General features: G+C 41.0%; 1 pseudogene; it reads right to left on the bottom strand.

The window, feature by feature from the left end:
- Window positions 1,412-3,435, bottom strand: LOC107641849 (annotated as a pseudogene).

The raw sequence follows: 19,136 nt of genomic DNA, 5'->3' as shown, positions 1-19,136 counted from the left end.
AATAAAATTATTAAAATTCAATATACAATTTTAAATATTCAAATTCAATTATTTCTTAACAAATAAAATCCAAAACTTTGTAATTTCACATATAATTTGTACATATTTTATCATTAAAAAATCACAAAATAAAACATTTTTAAATAACTTATGAATTCTAATTAAGTAATCAGCAATAATACTCATCATATTAGCAACAAAAATTTAGAATAAGAAAAATTTTAACAATAACTTCTAATAATTAAATAATTAACAACAATGAAAAACACAAACTTTTACAAAAACTAAAAAATTCATAATCATAACAAATTTTAACAAAGATTTCTAATCAAGAATTCAACAAAATTATACTTTTTTGGGTCACTAAAGTTTAGGAATCTTTTGAAAATGAAACCATGTGTATATTATTAATATATGACATATAGTTCACAAAGCAAGAGTTCGTCTACGATTTTCTATGACTAAATTCACCATTTTAACACCGACGATTGTTGTAACATAGATCACGAAGATTACCGTCAGAGTATTACTGTTCTGAATCTATCACATACCTCAAAGCATGGTTTCAGTATCTATGCAATATTTTTCTTTTACATTATAAACAAGGCCCTAGAAACAAGAACAAAAAAAAGAAGTAATGTATCATTATTGAGACGGAAGAAATTGTGGAGTAATCACCATTCTCAGTTCCACATAACGATGGCACAATCAATCTAATCCAAAATCTAAAATTCTCAGTTCCCAAATCACCATTCTCAGCTCCTCATCACTCACAACGAAGAACGGAGAGGCGAGCAGAGAGGCTATTTTGGCGGTGAGCCAACGACAAAGATAAAGTAGATGAACCGTGCAGTAACAAAGAGAGAGACGCAGGTGTGGGAGGAGCCGAGGAGTAATTACCCTAGAGGTGAGTAACGGTGCGGTAAACAAAGGCCAGAGACCAAAGAGGCGAGCCGATAAGATGAGCGACGCGAGCGGCGGCGAGGTGTTCGAATAGAGATTCCACGACGAGGAGAAGAGGGTGATTTGCTCTGATAAGGTTTTTCTCACTGAAATTTGGGGGGAGACTTGTGAGAGAATGAAGGGGGAGGCAAGCGAGTTCTGTAATGGTTGCTTTTTTTTCCCCACAAAATGCCATCGTTTTAAGAGGGAGTAGCAAACCAAACCTTCAAAAACCAGACCGATTCATCCGATTCATGGTTAACCGCCAGTTCATCCAATTTTTTGACCAGTTATTTGCAAAACAGTTTTAGATATCAATCGGACCGGCCAAAAAATTGGTTCCCAGTTAAATCGGTCGAACTGGTCGCCTGGTCCGGTTTTCAAAACCTTGAATATTAGTGTCATCTAAGTACATACAAATGGCTGAAATATTTCACAAACATCCTTCAACATAGTTTCAGACAGTGAATGCCGGAGAAAATTAAGCAGGTATTATTAACAAAAAGATTATATCTTTTCTTTCATAATCACCAAGACAATCAAAAAGGCACATATTATAAAGTACTACACGGCTACACGCTATATCATGAGCAAAACTATTAAAAGATACGTTTGTTATCCTCTTTTTTCTTTCGGCTACAGAGTGGAGGAAGCGGAAGGAATCCATTGATCATGGCTCTTCTGATCAAATAACATGCAGCCCTCTTATCTGTATAACACAAAAAGTATGGATTTAAATGACCAAGCTTTTGTTGCATTTCCAGCATTTTCTCGAAAATTATGCCCGATGAAGCCATGCCGACCCACTCCCCATCCACCACCATTTGATGAGAAAGCATGCTGTGAACGGTGAAAATTGCATGGTTAGAGAGAATCAAGCTCTCATCAACCTCTGTTGAGTGAGTCCAAGAGTGAAGGGAGAAGAATCTAAGGAAGAAAGTGAGAGAGATGAAACAAGAAAGGACCAATGAAGAATCTGTTAGGTCAGTTGGAAATGTGAATCAGAGAAAGAGAGAATTGGGGAAGATGAAATTTGTGATTGATTCATCTACTTTTCTGCATTACATGCTTGTCTTATATAATTACACAAGAGCAGCAGTTCTCTAACAATCCAATAAACTGACTGCACTAACTTTCTATATTGAGCTAACAACTAACTAACTCAATCTGCCTAACTAACTTCGCCAGCTGGCAATTCTAACTGCTTATAACTGACTAATACTAACAGCAGCAATGGATCAAATAATAAGTTCAGCTCCCAAAGTCCATTAACTCAGGTTACATGAACAATTCAAAAATCTTTCATGTAAACAGGTAAAACGTCATTGATTTATATCACATATGCACATACATTTTATACCTTCATGCTGTTAGTTCATAGAAGAAAAAGGATGACACTTCCTTTCTCACGAAGAACCAATTTACAACAACTACCTTCCATCAAGCTTTCTTAACCGGGTATTAATCAGTGTTTCATAGAACCCACCATCATCACCCTTCAATATAAGATGCAACGGTGGTTTCACCCCATTCTCAACCAACACCTTATGCCTTGGCTTAATACTCCCTTCCAAGCCAAATTTAAAATACGGCGGAAACCGCTTCAACTCTGAAACTTTTCCATTCATCTCATTCAAAAAGTACTCAACTTTAGGCTTCAAATTCTTCTCTACACTGTAGGTTAACAAAGCAGGGGACCTCACAACCATGCAATTAACCTCCGATTCCGAAAGCCCCGAGCATTTCAAGAACTCGATCTTCGGAACGAGCGTCTCCTCCACGCTCGAAACGAGTAGCACAGTGTTCTGGCACGTGAGGGAAATCGAACCGGCGAACCCTAATTTCATCAGGAATTTTAGGGTTGGCTTCATTGCTCCTCCACGCTGCAGATCAAGAGCCTAGGGCACCGCGAGATCGATTTGTGAACGTCGGGGTAAGGGATTCCAACGTCGTTGAGGAAGAAATCGAGGATCGGATAGAGGTCCGTGGCGGGGTCTCGGTTGAGAAGCTCAGGGAGCATGTCGAGGATTCTTCCCATTGCTCGACGGATTTGACGGCGGAGAGTGGCGTGGACCGGAGGTTAGGGTTTACTTGGAAAGCTTTCTGTGGTTCACTTTGAGATTCTTGAGGTACTGAACTTTTTCCTGGAAAATAAGGCCACGGTCGGTGGAGGAAGGAGCGATGTCTGTTTCCCGGGAACATTGGGGTCTGAATTTAAAAGGGTGAGTTTTCAGGATAAAATCAGGGTTTTGGAAGGGTTTTGGGTTCTGAGGGAGCACGAAGTGAAGGGAGAGTACGATTGTCGTCGTCATGGTGTTGTTGGAGGACGATGGATGATGGCGTTAACGGCGCCGTTTGTTTCTATAATCCAATTCCAAGGAATCTGATTAAACGACATGACGTTTTGACTGACCTTGCATGCTGGATTTCTAGGTAGTCGGTAATGGTCTCGTTTTTTTTTTTTTTTTTGGACCGGGGCCAAGGCTATATAACTGATCCGGCCACCCAAACAGAACCCGATTCGCCCCAGATCCCGACCCCTAGTGCTCGACCCTAACAATATTATCATCTTCCTCCCATAGCTCTCTGGTCGAGCTTCTTGTTGCCGTCGGGACCTCCCCTACCAGGCGACCTTTTGCAAGGAATTGACACCTGGAGCATTCTTTCCCATTCTGAGTTCTCTGAATGCATCGTTCTCCTCACCAGTGTGATGCTGACGCCGCTGATGGAGTAATCGCCATGGAGCTTCTGGCCAGGTAGTCTCGGCCACAGCAATCCTCTGCCTCGAGGCTTCCCGCAAAGGACCAGGACCCTCTGCGTTCCCTCGTCGATCTGCTCTCGAAGCTTTGCCGATGTGGTTGCTCCTCTCCATAATTCGCCGCTGCGCCGCAGTGGATTGATGCTGCTCTCCCCCCTTCAGCTTCTTGCATGTCTCGAGTTTCCTTTTCTCCCCTCTGAGGTAAGTCCTGTTCCGTTTGCATTCCTTGATGATTGGTAGAGGGTGGAACCCCAACAAGTTGATTTTGCGCCCATTGATTATGCTGAATAATTGCGAATCTGGCTTCTGTTCTAATTGAATTCCTAACTGGATTAGGAGTATTGAAAGTCCACTGGCTCGTGAGAACATTCCCCACTGCCATCGCTGCCAATTGGTGAGCTACTATGTTGCCTTCCCTTGGAGTCCAGGTAGCTCCTACAGCTGGCGCCTCTTCCAGCAGCTGCAGAATGTCTCTGAGAATTGCATCCGCCTCCGCTATTGGCGTTCTCGCCTTAACGGCTTGGACCAGTGGTAAGCAATCTGTTTCAATTATACAATTTTCTATTTGTAAATTCTTTATGAGTATTAGAGCTTTTCTGTATGCCTGAGCTTCTGCTGCTAGTGCTGAAGTTGTGATAAATTTTGTTGTTGTCCCAGTAATGATCTTGCCCTGCCAATTCCTAACGACGACGGCTGATGCTGCCTTACCTGTATCCTTATGGAACGCTGCGTCAGTATTGACTTTCAACCTATCTTGTGGTGGGGGTCTCCAGGTAATCCTCTTCCTATCACCAATCCTGCCATTGCTTGAATTGTGATCTGTGCTGCTCCCGCTTGTTGTATTGTGGTATTCTGCTGCTAGATATTCTGCATTGATTATTGCCTGTTCTGGATTGATTGTTGCTTGCTGGAATATGTATTGGTTCCTTGTCTTCCAAATGTACCAACATACGCACCCCAGCTTACATAATATTCTTTCCTGATCCTTCCCTGTCTCCCTTCTTATTTTCTGAACTGTATCCAATATCCATCTTCCAAACGATGCCACATTATAGGCTGTAGGTGTTATTTGAATACTCGATCCGAACCAAACCGCTCTCGTCCACGGACATAAAAGTAAAGCATGTTCAACAGTTTCATTCTCATCCTAGCATATGCTACATGAAGGCTTAACTGCACATCTACGCTTATACAAATTACTATTTACTTGCAGAATACCTTCCACTGCTTTCTATAAGAACATTCTGATCTTTTGTGGCACTGGTAGTCTCCATATAATCTCCCAAATCTCCCTGTGATTCTAACTTGATGAAGCTTCATTTAATTTTATCTCTTCTTTTGTATCTTTCTCCTCTTTCGCAGCCCGGTAACCTGATTTCACTGAGTAATTTCCTTCGGCTGTGTATGGCCAGATCAGATTATCCTTTTTGTTAATCAGGCTGATAGGTGTTCTTGTAATTAATTCTGCTATGTTTCCCGGAAATAATTCCTTGATTCTGTTCTCATTCCAGCCCTCCCCCTGCTTTATAAGGTCGCTCACTTTTCTGATTTGTTCTTCTCCACATCTCCTCATTTTCCCTATTCCTGCCACCCAATTATCCTCCCATATATCTATCTCCGTTCCACTCCCTATGCTCCATCTGCCTTTTCTTCTAAGGAAATCCCTTCCCTCCAACAAGCTTTTCCATATCCATGACGCGTTCCTTCCTTCTTTCGCTTCCCATAGGCTACAGTTATGGTAATAAATTGCCTTTAGAGTCTTTGCCCAAATAGCTTCCTCCTCTTTTAGTAGTCTCCAAGCTTGTTTCGCTAGGTGCGCAATGTTTTGGCACTCCAAATCCTTGAACCCTAAGCCTCCATTTGTTTTACACTTAGTCATCTTTTTCCAGCTTTTCCAATGGATACTTTTTTTCCTTCCCGTTGTTTGCCCACCAGAACCTCGCTATTGCAGCCTCGATTCCTTTGCAAAAGGATTTTGGGAATTTGATGACGTTCATAGCAAAAGCCGGGATCGCTTGAATTACTGCTTTTATCAAAATTTTCTTTCCGGCTTGATTTAGAAGCTTCTCTTTCCATCCTTGCATCTTGTCAAGTATTTTCTCCTTTATCCACTCCAACACCCTGTTTTTGGATCTTCCCCATCTCGCAGGCAGCCCTAAGTATCTTCCTGGATCCTCCTATGACGCCATTCCAGTTATCTCTTCTATGTTCACCCTCTTCTGTATAGATACTTGGCTTCCAAAAATTAGCCCGGATTTTTCAGTGTTGATTCTTTGTCCTGATGCTTCCGTTTATTTGTTTAATATCTGGATGAGTTGAAACATCTCCTCCTCTTCCGCACCTGCAAAAATTATGCAATCATCAGCGAATAACAAATGAGTAATGACCGGTGCTGATTGGGCTAATCTTATTCCGAAGATCAGCTTATCCCTCATCGCCTTTTCCATCAGAATAGTGAAGCTTTCAACTGCCAAGATGAAGAGGTAGGGTGATAATGGGTCTCCCTGTCTAAGTCCTCTTTGAGGGGTGATCCTATTAGATAGCTTCCCATTTATTTTAAATCTGTAAGTGGCACTTTTTACACAGCTCATAACCAGCCTCACCCATTCATTACTAAATCCAAATTCTTCCATGACCTTTTGCAAGAAATTCCATTCCAATCTATCATAGGCCTTATTCATGTCCAATTTCATCGCTAGGTCCTGGCTTCCGGCGTTTCCTTTTCTATTTAACATATGAAAAGCTTCCTGCACAATAATTATATTGTCTTGTATGAGTCTTCCTTTGACAAAAGCACTCTGAACTGGAGATATGATTTGATCTAGCACTTTCCTTAGCCTTTCCACCAAGACCTTAGTTACAATTTTATATGCAAAGTTGCAGCAACTTATTGGTCTGAGCTGATTTAGGCACTCCGGTTGGCTAACCTTGGGTACCAAAACAACAGTAGTTTCCCCTAGATCCCCTGGTATGCATCCTTCTTCGAAAATTTGCTTCACTACTCTACAAACTTCTTTGCTTAAGATCTCCCAGTGATGTTGGAAAAAAAGCCCATTTAAAGCATCTGGCCCCGGAGCTTTCAGCCCTCCCATACTGAAAACTGCCTCCCTTATTTCCTCATCATTAATTTTTGCCATTAGTTCCTCATTCATCTCTCTGGTAACTCTTCTTGGTATGTCCTTTACGCACTCTTCCAGGTTTCTGTCCCCTTCGGAGGTGAATAATTTAGTATAGTACTTTTCCACTAACCTCATTATGCTTGCCTCTCCTTGTATCCACTGACCTGTTTCATCTTTCACTTTGTCAATTCTGTTCCTAATTCTTCTCTGAATGGTTGTTGCATGAAAGAATGCTGTGTTTTTGTCCCCCCATTTTATCCATTTCAGCCTTGATCTTTGCCCCCAATATTTCTCCTCTTGTTTCCATAGTTCTGATATTTGGTTCTTCAATTCCCTCTCTCTTCTTTGATCTCTTTCCGTCATATCAGCCTCTTGGATGTGATGTAACTCTGATTTCTTTCTTTCTAGTTCTTTATCTGCTCTCTTAAACTTCCAATTGCTCCATTCCATCAGCTCCCTTATGCATCTATTTCTCTTCCTTATGAATTTGCCCCAACAATTCCTATTTCCCTCATCTTGTTGCCAACCCTTCTTGATCACCTCTTTGCACTCCTCATGCTCAGCCCAAAACGCCTCAAACCTGAATTCTCTTTTTATCCTACTTCTCGGGTGTAATTCCAATATAAGCGCACAATGATCCGAGCTTATAGCCGGAGCTGCTTTTAGACTAACGTTCTGGTATATCTGCAACCATTTCCAATTCACTAACACCCTATCTAATCTTTCCCTGGTTATGAAATTGTTTCTAGGATTGCTGAACCATGTGTATTTACTTCCCTTAAGGTCAACATCCATCAAACCATTATCATCTACAAACCTTCTAAACGTTTCTAAGCAGATTTTTTGTTGTGGAAGAATACCTACCTTTTATTCTTGATTTAGAATGTCATTGAAGTCTCCCAAATAAGCTTGAGGTTCCTCCTTGCTTATGTTACTTACCGTGAGCTCCTGCTATTTACTTCCCTTTAAGTCAACATCCATCAAACTATTATCATCTACAAACCTTCTAAATGTTTCTAAATAGATTTTTGGTTGTGGAAGAATACCTACCTTTTCTTCTTGATTTAGGATGTCATTGAAGTCCCCTAAATAAGCTTGAGGTTCCTCCTTGCTTATGTTACTTACCGTGAGCTCCTGCCATAGTTTCCTTCGCTTCTTAAAAACAGGATTTCCATACACAAATATGCCCTGCCAATTCAGATCATTATTAATGTTAATATTGGCTTTAATATAGTTATCACACCATTCATAAACATTAACATTCACATTAGATTTCCGTAGGAGACATAGTCCACCGGACAAGCCCCGGGGTTCTACGCAAAACATGTTATCAAAATTCAGCTTCCTATTAATCCTATTCATTCTGTCCCTACTTGCCCTAGTTTCCATTAGAAATACTATAAGCGGCTTTACTTTTTTACATAAATTGTATAACTCAGAAATTGTCGGGGCAGCCGCTATTCCCCGACAATTCCAGCTTATAATACTCATGGCTGAGGTTGGGGCATGTTAAGGCCCGCCTCCTCAGCCTTCTGTCCTTCCTTGAGAAATTCAGAGTCCTGTGTTGCTGATTGATACTCCTCTGAATCCCGAGCAGTGTTGCTGCTCCTCAGTTTCTTAGCTTCCTTGTCCTCGCACTCCTCCCTCCCTTCCGTGTACATTAGCAAAGGCACTTGTGATAGTTCTCTTTTCCTTTTCAAATTCAGTTTTATTTCCAGCTTCATTGCTAGCTGTGTTTCCCAATCTCCCTGTGCTTCCGTTTCTTCTTCTTGGTCTTCATCACTTGCTAGTTCAACATAGTAGTTATTCCCCGCCGAGTGAGCATGCTGATTCTCATACTTATGATCCCTCATCTGCCTTTCCTTTAAAAGTTTCTTTTGTTTGTCCTCTTCCCTTTCACCCTTCAGTAAGGCTAGATTATCATTCCCTCCCATTCTGTCTTCACATATTTGTTTACCCTTGTGTCTTGCTGACATCAGCCTTTTTAATTCCTGGCCTATGGTTTCTTTTCTTGCTTCGTTCTCCAGGCCCAACCTTCCCTTCGCAATGCTGTAGCTGTTTACTTCCCCTTCCTCTATTATATGTTGTTTCAGCCCATTTCTTTTCCCATTCTCTCCATGTAACATGTTTGCCTCTGTATTTGCCCCGTTTTCCTTTGTTGGGCCCTTCCTTCCTGACCTCTGCACCCCAATCATTTTCCCTCCCTTCTGGGCCTTATTGTTATTGGCCCATTCATTTTTCCTCTCCCTTATCTCCTCAATGAGGCTTTTAAATTTATAGGCAGCTTCTAGGGTATTCTGCGTATTCCTAATTCCCTGAAAATCAGGGATTTGTTGTACTTTCTCTACCTGCTCTTCTGCCTCAGCCATCTCTTCCTCTCTCTCAGTTTGGTTTTCCCGGACACTCTCCTCCCTGACTTTCTGCTGAAGCGCCTGTTCCTCCCTTATCTTGCTCTCCTCCGATTTCTGTTTCTCCCCACTCTCCCTTTCCTGGTTCTGTTGCTCACGCGCCAACCCCTCTCCCTCCTCATTCCAACTTTGTTGTTTTGAGCTTTCTCCCCCCGCCGTTGACCTTGATTGTCCATTTTCTGCTCCTAGGCCTAGCGCATACCTCTTCTTGGTAGGATTCCAACTTGCCATTGCTATTGGGTTCTTGCAAGTCTTCTTTTCATGCCCTAAAATTCCACAATTGAAACAGTAGCTATCCGGCAGCCTTTCGTACCTGAAGAAGACCCACAGAGGAGGCAGCTCCTCCCTGTCTAACCAGAAGCCTGTGGGTAGCGCCTTGGTGATGTTGATGCTGACCCTGATTCTCAGGTATGATCTCCTCAGAATTCCATCCATTTTTGGGTCTTCCGCCTCGGCTAATACTCCCAACATCTCTCCTATGCGCGCTCCTGTCTCTTTATCCATGAGGTCGAGCGGGATGCCGTGTATTTGGATCCAGAATTCCATGAAGTCATGATCTACCTCGAACACTGATTCACCCTCCCTCCATAGTCTAAGATTTATCATATTTCCTCTCACATTCCATGGCCCATTCTGCATTATCTGTAGCCCTTTCTTTGTGTCTTTGAAACTGAAAAGCATCTTCTTCGAACCAATATCAATCACTGCAACTCCCTGTGGGTTTTCCCACATTCCCAGCAAGGCATTCTTGCATGTTTTGAAGCTTATATCTTTGTCACTTATTATCTTGCCCACTACATTTAGGCACTCTTTCTTGTATCCCAGCTCTCCTGGTTTATTCAGCTTGATGACTCTTCCTTCTATGCTGCTCATGCTGTATGTTGCTCAATATTTTGTTGTGTTTTGCAGGTCTTTCAGCTGTTTATAAGGTATGGGGATGGTTAGAGATATGTTGTGGGTATTGAGGTTAAAAGAACTCCCTATTGGAGAAGAACCCGAAGTTCTAGGACTACTCTCCTGTTGAGAGAAGAAAGCTCCCAAGTGCAGAGCAAAAAAAATTTCCTCTCGTTATTCTTTCTTTTTACTTTTTGGCGTGGTTTTTAGCATTGTCCGGATGCATGAAACGCCCAATTTTAAGAAGCGAATTTTTTTTTTTTTTGGTCTTGAAGAAGGGAAAGTTAAAAAAAATCTATAGTCATTAGTTGGGCTTTAAACAATGAATTTCAAAGGCTACCAACATATATACGACTATACCCAAGAGAAAATATAAGGAAAAAACCTGTCCATACGGTTATAGCCTCTGCATATTAAGTTGAGCTATGACAAAAATCATATGAAACTTTGAGGCTGCAGCAGCAACCCACCCACTATAGTATATAATGATACGGTTTTTTTTTTTTGGTCATGGTACTACTGTACGTCTAAACTAGGGCTGCATATGGATCGGATAATATCCGCATATCTGCGGTAATTATCCGCATCCGATCCGAATTTTGCGGATATTATCCGATCCGCAGAGCCATCGGATCGGATCAGATCTGATCCGATCCGCACTATGGTAGGATCGGATTGCGGATTTAGCAGTGATATCCGCGGATCCGATCCGCAAATCCTCATATCCGCACGTCTCATATAAATAGCATAGTTTAAGAAAGTAAACCCTAATGTGATATGAATTTTAGTGTGTTATTTATGAAATTTATGATATCTTGTTTTTACTTTTGTATGTTGTACTTCAACTTAGAATAATTAAACTTAAATCTTGTGTTATTATTTTTTTTGTTATTCAAGAAAACTTTTATTGATAATATTTTAGGAGTAAATAGGCTCAAACAAATGATAAATGAATTTTATGGATATTTTTTTGTAAAAATAGCCAAATAGAATCTTAAAATAGTTTTTATTTTTAATTATGCGGATATACCCGATATCCGATCCGATCCGATGAGTACAGTGCGGATTGGATAGAATTTTAGGCTATATCCGATTCGATCTGATCCGTGTGCAGCCCTAGTTTAAACCATAATATATATTTGAACAAGGTGACAATTAGATTCTCAAACATTTTGACTTAGAACTAATTGGTCCTTAAAAACAAGTATTTATTAGGTTTTTAAGATAGTAAACAGTGGATATGTATATTCTTCCATTCATAGATAGTGCGAAATAAAATGAAGTTGTCCATATATTTCGTTATTTACAAGAGTGTACGTCCTATTGCTTTACATGAGTATAGAAACAATGTAGTTTTAGACAGTAATTTTTATTGACTGTTTTTTATTTATAACGAATCTTACTATAACACGTGAAGTTTTGCTCCAAAATTTATTATCTACATAACAATCTTTTATAAATTGATACGTTATAGTAGTTAACAGTACATATAAACACCATATTAATAAAACGATATAACGTGTCCACTATTTACTATTATGGAAGACCAAATTAATACTTTTTTTTCTTGAAAAACTAATTAATCCGAAGTTAAAATTTTAGGAACCTAATTATCATTTTACTCTATATATTTTGCATTTGTGATCGCCAAATCCGGACAAAAAAATAAAAATTGGGTTTATGTTATTGGCAATTTTGGGATTCGCTCTCCAATCTTTGGTTATTTTGGGTCAATAAATTTTTTTGTAGTTCAGTAAAATACGATTGGCCAAAATATGTGACTCAATGTGGCAATCAGATATCACCTATCTTCTGTATTTAGTTATTTATACTTTGAGAAAAAAATAAATAAAGCTTTGATCTTTTAATAAAGACACATAAATTTTTAACTAATCAAAATATAAAAACATCATTTATATTCTAAAATACAAAAAATTTAAGTTCTTCTGTCTAAAATATATAAAGACAAATCGATCTTGAAAAAAATTTGGATATCTCACATTATAAAAAGTGAAAAATGTTTTTATATTTTTAATTAGTCAATAACTTATTTGTCTTTAAGATAAAAAATCAAGGACTTATTTGTCCAAAAAAACCTATTTATACATTTTAATAATTATTGATGAATATCTTTCTTTTATTCGCTCATTTTTCTAATCAATAAATCATCAAGTCTATATAACTGAAATGTAACATTTCGTTTAAAAAAGAAAAAAAAAAAAGAAAAAACGGTTTAACTTTTAATCTAATATGACATTATTATAATAAGTAAATGGTCAAATTAATTTTTAAAAAATCATTCAATTTTTAAATCAATTCTTAAAAAAAAAATTAATTAAATCTATTTTTAAAAGATTTAAAGTTAGTCAAGTTAATCTTTTTATTGTTTTTTTGTTGACGGTGTTAAACGGTTAGTAGTTACATATAGTGTTATGAAATTTGATTAAATCAATTCTTAAGCAATAAACCTAATCCTAAACCGATGCATATATATCTCCTTGTTTTGGAATGAAGTTGCAGTACTCTCTTGCCCTGTTGTGTCCAACTCTTCTAAGAGCCATGAGAAGGAGGCAAAGCTTGATGAAGAACTGCATCATAATAAATGAACACATGTATTTGCATTGAACTTTTTGTAAGAAACATTGAAGGGTGCTTAAAAAGGATCTATGTTTATCTGTATTTAACTATTTATAATCGTGACGGTTAAAACAATGACCGAAAAACTCAAATCATTGGGCAAGTTGATGAAAAGGTAAAGAGTATACTCTAAATACGTCCCCAAGAAATTTACCATCCGACAGTTTTGTCCCTTACAAAATTTAACTAAGATTTCGACCCTGAGATTCTCAGATATTCTCCAGATATGTCCCCAAAACCGTTTGATCCGGCTAAAGTGGTGATGTGTCAGGTTAACTGTGACATGTCACATTTAGGACATTTTGGTCCCCATCCACGCTGGACAAAACGACGTCGTATTGGAACCAGGGACAAAACGACGTCGTTTTGGGGAGGACAAATTCGTCCCCACTTAGACAGAGAATGCAAACGGTGCCGTTTTCATGTTGGGGACCTATTTGCCTTATAATAGTATCTTAGGGGACCTATTTGACCTATAATTCGTGATGTTAAAAGAAGCTATATTTACTTCAACGCAAACCTTAAAAACACATTGACATTGGTCTGTTCATTTATCAAAATGGTAACATAAACCTGAGAACCCAAACATGTTAACCACACAAATATTTAGCTTTAATAGCAACACAAACTAAATCAAGTCAAAAGAAGGTTTATTTTCTTCAATATAAACTAAACAAAACCATTCTAAATAACATAACGTCTTCTTCCTCCAACATAACAAAAGGTGGTAACATAACTAAGACAACAACTTTCACACTAATTCTTAGAAGCATCATTTCTTGAAAGACTGGTTCAACCCTCGTGTTGGAATGAATTTGAACAACTTAGATATTGTGCCACTGGTTGCAGCTGATATTGTCTCAACACTAACACTCCCCGAATTCTTGGCCCTAATTACTGTCTCCTTTGGACGTCTAAAAGAAAGCTGAGCTTAGAATAAACAGTATTGTTATCACCATGTTTCACACAAAATTTCAGTATTGCTGAAACATGGTGATAACAATACTGTTTATTCCAAGCTCAGCTTTCTTTTAGAAGTCCAAAGGAGACAGTAATTAGGGCCAAGAATTCGGAGAGTGTTAGTGTTGAGACAATATCAGCTGCAACCAGTGGCTCAGACGCACAGTATCTGAGTTGTTCAAATTCATTCCAACACGAGGGTTGAACCAGTCTTTCAAGAAATGACGCTTCTAAGAATTAGTGTGAAAGTTGTTGTCTTAGTTATGTTACCACCTTTTGTTATGTTGGAGGAAGAAGACGTTATGTTATTTAGAATGGTTTCGATTAGTTTGTGTTGAAGAAAATAAACCTTCTTTTGACTTGATTTGTTTTGTGTTGCTATTGAAGCTAAATATTTGTGTGGTTAACATGTTTGGGTTCTCAGGTTTATGTTACCATTTTGATAAATGAACAGACCAATGTCAATGTGTTTTTAAGGTTTGCATTGAAGTAAATATAGCTTCTTTTAACATCACGAATTATAGGTGAAATAGGTCCCCCTAAGATACTATTATAAGGCAAATAGGTCCCCCACATGAAAACAGCGCCGTTTGCATTCTCTGTCTAAGTGGGGACGAATTTGTCCTCCCCGAAACGAACGTCGTTTTGTCCTTGGTTCCAATACGACGTCGTTTTATCCAGCGTGGATGGGACCAAAATGTTCTAAAGGTGACATGTCACAGTTAACCTGACACGTCACCACTTTAACCAGATCATACGGTTTTGGGGACGTATCTGGTGGATATCTGAGAACCTCAGGGTCGAAATCTTAGTTAAATTTTGTGGGAGACAAAACTGTCGGATGGTAAATTTCTTGGAGACCTATTTGGGATATTACTCAAAGGTAAAATTTCCACGAAAATCAAGTAGTGTCGTATCAGAATCAAAACTTTTTTTTTCTGCAAATGAGTTCAAACAGCAGCACTTTGCCTTCCTCACAATTTTCTGTTTCTCTATTGTAATCAAGGTATGCATGCCTGTGGAAAAACTTGATTTTCCTTTGATACAAAAATAATTTTTAAAAAAAATTTGTATTAAATGAGGAAGATGCAATTGAAGCTTAATGTAATTACTTAATCCCCAATTTTTATCGCTCTTTGGTTTCTAGATAACAGATCTTTTTTAGCCAACGAGTTATACTCAAATGACATAATCTTTCCATACTCATCTAAAGAACGTAGGTTCGAGTCTCATTTTTAACTTGAAAAAAAAAACAGAACCTTTTTATTTGTGCTTCTAGTTGTATAATGTAAACATAACCTTTTATTTTTCAAAGGTAAGTTCTTTTATATATATAGTTTTGCATGTACTTTGGAAGGATTCATTACCATTAATGTTTATAACAAATGTACTTCTGCTATTGCTTTTTGTTACGGATCCGGCCCACGGATCCTACACCCAGAACGGTCTCCGAACCCGGTTACCAGGGTCCGACCCCCTTCGCCCTTCCAGAAGGCCCGGAACCAGCCCACTAGAGCTCCTAACCAACTTTCGAATTCAAATGTCTCCCTTATCTTAGCCAAATAAGATAAGATAAGATATTCACCATCACCTATAAATAGAGGACCCAGGTCCCTCCAGGTATTCATTTATTCCTCACACCTTATACCTCTTAGATCCATTCTGACTTGAGCGTCGGAGTGTCTTTGCAGGTACCTCCCCCTATTGCTCCAGTCAAGTGATCCGGCATCTGCCTCAACCCACAAGTTCTCGATCCATCTCTCAACCCGTACCAGAGACATCTTGTACATTGGCGCCGTCTGTGGGGACTTTGCAACGTTGTGGCGGCATGGCGGATAACCCAGAAGAGCAATCATCAAACTCAGATTTCTTGCGTGTAACTGAGAGCAAAAAGGAATAATGTTTCCTTAACTTGCATCATCTTTGCATGTTTATGCATCATTTCGCCCTACTCCAACGGCGAAATCCCAAAGGAATAATGTTTCCTTAACTTGCATCACCTTTACATGTTTATGCACCCTTTCGCCCTACTCCAACGGCGAAATCCCAAAGGAATAATGTTTCCTTAACTTACATCACCTTTGCAGCGATAACACACCTTCGCCCTATTCCAACGGTGAAATCCCAAAGGAACAATATTACTTGCAATTACCTTCTTAGTGATAACACTCTTTATGCACCCTCGCCCTACTCCAACGGTGAAATTCTAAATTCTCTGAGCCCAAAGTCTCGTCTCCCTTTAGTGGGACACCTCCACCTCTTGGACCCTCTCATTCACCACTCCCTCATCCGTCTCTCCAAGCGCCATGGCCCCATCTTCTCCTTCTACTTCGGCTCCATGCCCACCGAGGTTGCTTCTTCTTTTGCACTTCAAGCTCTTCCTCCAAACCCATGAGGTCACCTCTTTCAACACTAGGTTCCAAACCTCTGTCATCCGCCACCTCACCTGTGACAACTCTGTCGCCATGACATCATGAACGACCTCCTTAAATGCTACCACCGTGGCCAAGCTCAGACCTCTCAGGAGCCAATAGATCAAGAAAGTTCTCAAGGTTCTTGCACAGATACGGGGGACAGCCAAATCGTGGCGGCATGACGGAGAACCTCGAGGAGCAATCCTCCACCCGACACCCCAACTCAAACCCACAAAGCCCAACTCCCGAACTCCAAGATAACACTCCTCCCACCCACGGGAGGATAATAAACGCGGCACATCGCCAACCAACCCCAACCCAGCAACAACCAAGAGAGGACAATCGTCCTCCCACTGAAGCCCGGCCACCCGATGGCCTGAGAGAGAAGGCGGTCCAAATAATCCAAGAGTTGTGCCTTAGGGTGCAAAACCTCAAAGGCCGAGTCACACCCAAAGAACGGTACCACTCGGAGCATACAAGCCAATCGACCTCCAGGACCTAATTTCATCACGATACCAGGAACATCAGGCCCCCTGAGCAACAACACTGCAAACAGCACGATCGCAGCGTTTCCCTAGACCCGAAACACCGACGCGGAGAAGACGACCGACGGCACCATCGGGAGGCCAAACGAGCAGGAAACATGCACGTGATAATGGAAGCCATCCCGTTCACAGAAAACTCCTTACTCCTGAAGGACTTCAACAAGCCCACTGACATGAAATAGGATGGGACCAACGATCCTCGGGAACACCTAACGGCCTTCGAGGTCAGGATGAACCTGGAAGGAGCCGCCGACATGATCCGGTGTAAGGCCTTCTCGATAACCTTAGCTGGCCCTACGATCAAATGGTTCAACGCCCTCCCTAAAGGATCCATAACTGGCTTCCACGATATCTCACGGAAGTTCATGGCCCAATTCACCACCAGAATCACCAAAGCTAAACACCCCATCAGCTTATTAGGGGTCACACAGAAACAAGACGAATCCACACGAAAATACCTGGACCGCTTCAACGATGAATGCCTAACGATTGATGGACTCATGGATTCCGTCGCAAGCCTCTGTTTAACCAACGGGCTCATGAACGAAGACTTCCGCAAACACCTCACCACCAAGCCAGTATGGACCATGCACGAGATCCAAAACGTCGCCAGAGACTACATAAACGACGAGGAGGTCAGCCAGGTCGTCGCCACCAATAAACGGCAACACGGCAACACCCCACACGGCAACCCGACTCCCTGCCATAATCCGATGCCCAGAGAAAGTCAAAGAGACCAACCCAAACAAACCAACACAAACCGACCACCCAGGATCGGGAAATTCTCGAACTACACCCCTTGACAGCCCCGATTACCGAGATATACCACCAGATAGCGGATCGGGGTATTATCCCAAAAGCCCGACAACTCAGAGAAAGAACGGGCGGCAACAAGACCCTTTACTGCGACTACCATTGAGGTTACGGGCACAGGACACAAGACTGTTTCGACCTTAAAGACGCCCTCAAATAAGCTATAAGAGACGGCAAACCCCCAGAGTTCGCCAAAATCATCAGAGAACCAAAACGCGCGGAAAAAGACAGGTCGCCTGAGAGGGAAGGACGCAACCTGAGAACACAAAAACAACCTCCCAGGGAAAGTCCAGAAGATGACCCGGCCATAGTAGTAAATGTCATCACGAGCAAGGATGTGTCAAGCAAGTCAAGATCAACACTAAAAAAGGACCTCAAAGTCTTGGCCGTCAGAGATCAAGCCCCAGCTACCACAGCCCACAAAACGATAACTTTCTTGCCCGAGGATTGCCAGCACAGCACCTCGGCCGAAGACGCACCTTTCGTCATCTCGGCGAGAATCGGAACAGGACTAGTTCGGAGAATACTGGTGGACACCGGCGCAAACTCCAACATCCTCTTCCGAGGTGCCTTCAACAAGCTCGGGCTCCGCAACAAAAATCTCCAAACACACCGCAACGGTTTCACGGGACTCGGAGACAACTTCCTCAAGCCAGACGGTTCCATCATTCTTCCCCTTACCATAGGGACGGGAAGCCAGAGGAAGACAATCCTGTCTGAGTTCGTGGTCCTCAAGAACTCCACCGCTTATAACGTCATCCTCGGAAGGAAAACAATCAACGACCTCTCCGCCGTCATCTTTACCAAATACCTTCTAATGAAGTTCACGGCAGAAGATGGCTCCGTCGGAACCATCCACGGAGACCGGGAAACCGCAGTAGAATACGATAATATCAGCCTAGCCCTACGCAAGAGATCCCGAGATGCGGCAGGAATCTTCCTTTCCGATCTCGATGCACACCAAAATCCACGCAGAACCATGGGAGGAAACGACAAAGAAGCAAAGTAGGGCCTTGCAGACAAGGTCAGGAGTATAGCACACCTACGTGAGCTAGTCTTAAAATAGAGAATAAGCCTAAGGTACAATGGCAGCACGGTACGACGAGACTTCGGACCAGGAGACCTCGTCTTATGACAAAACAACATCGGTCTACCCACTCCCAATAAAACGGATATCCAAATAACAAAACGGGTATCCAAATAACAAAAAAAGCGGCCCGGGGATCGATCACTCTGAGGCCAACAAAATAGTATCCAAATAAGTAAACGGCTACCCGGGAATCGATCACCCCGAGGCCAACAAAACGGATATCCAAATAATAAAACGGATATCCAAATAAATAAACGACTTCCCGGGAATCGATCACCCCGAAGCCAATAAAATGGATATCCAAATAATAAAACGGATATCCAAATAAGTAAACGGCTACCTGGGAATCGATCACCCGAGGCCAACAAAACGGATATCCAAATAATAAACCGGATATCCAAATAATAAACCGGATATCCAAATAAGCAAACGGCTACCCGAGAATCGATCACCCCAAAGCCAATAAAACGGATATCCAAATAATAAAACGGATATCCAAATAAGCAAACGGCTACCCGGGAATCGATCACCCCGAAGCCAATAAAACGGAAATCCA

This window comes from Arachis ipaensis, chromosome B05 (genome assembly GCF_000816755.2).
Source record: "Arachis ipaensis cultivar K30076 chromosome B05, Araip1.1, whole genome shotgun sequence".
NCBI classification, from domain to species: Eukaryota; Viridiplantae; Streptophyta; class Magnoliopsida; order Fabales; family Fabaceae; genus Arachis; species Arachis ipaensis.
The sequence above is the reverse complement of the archived record's forward strand: the minus strand, read 5'-3'. Positions and strand labels throughout refer to the sequence as shown.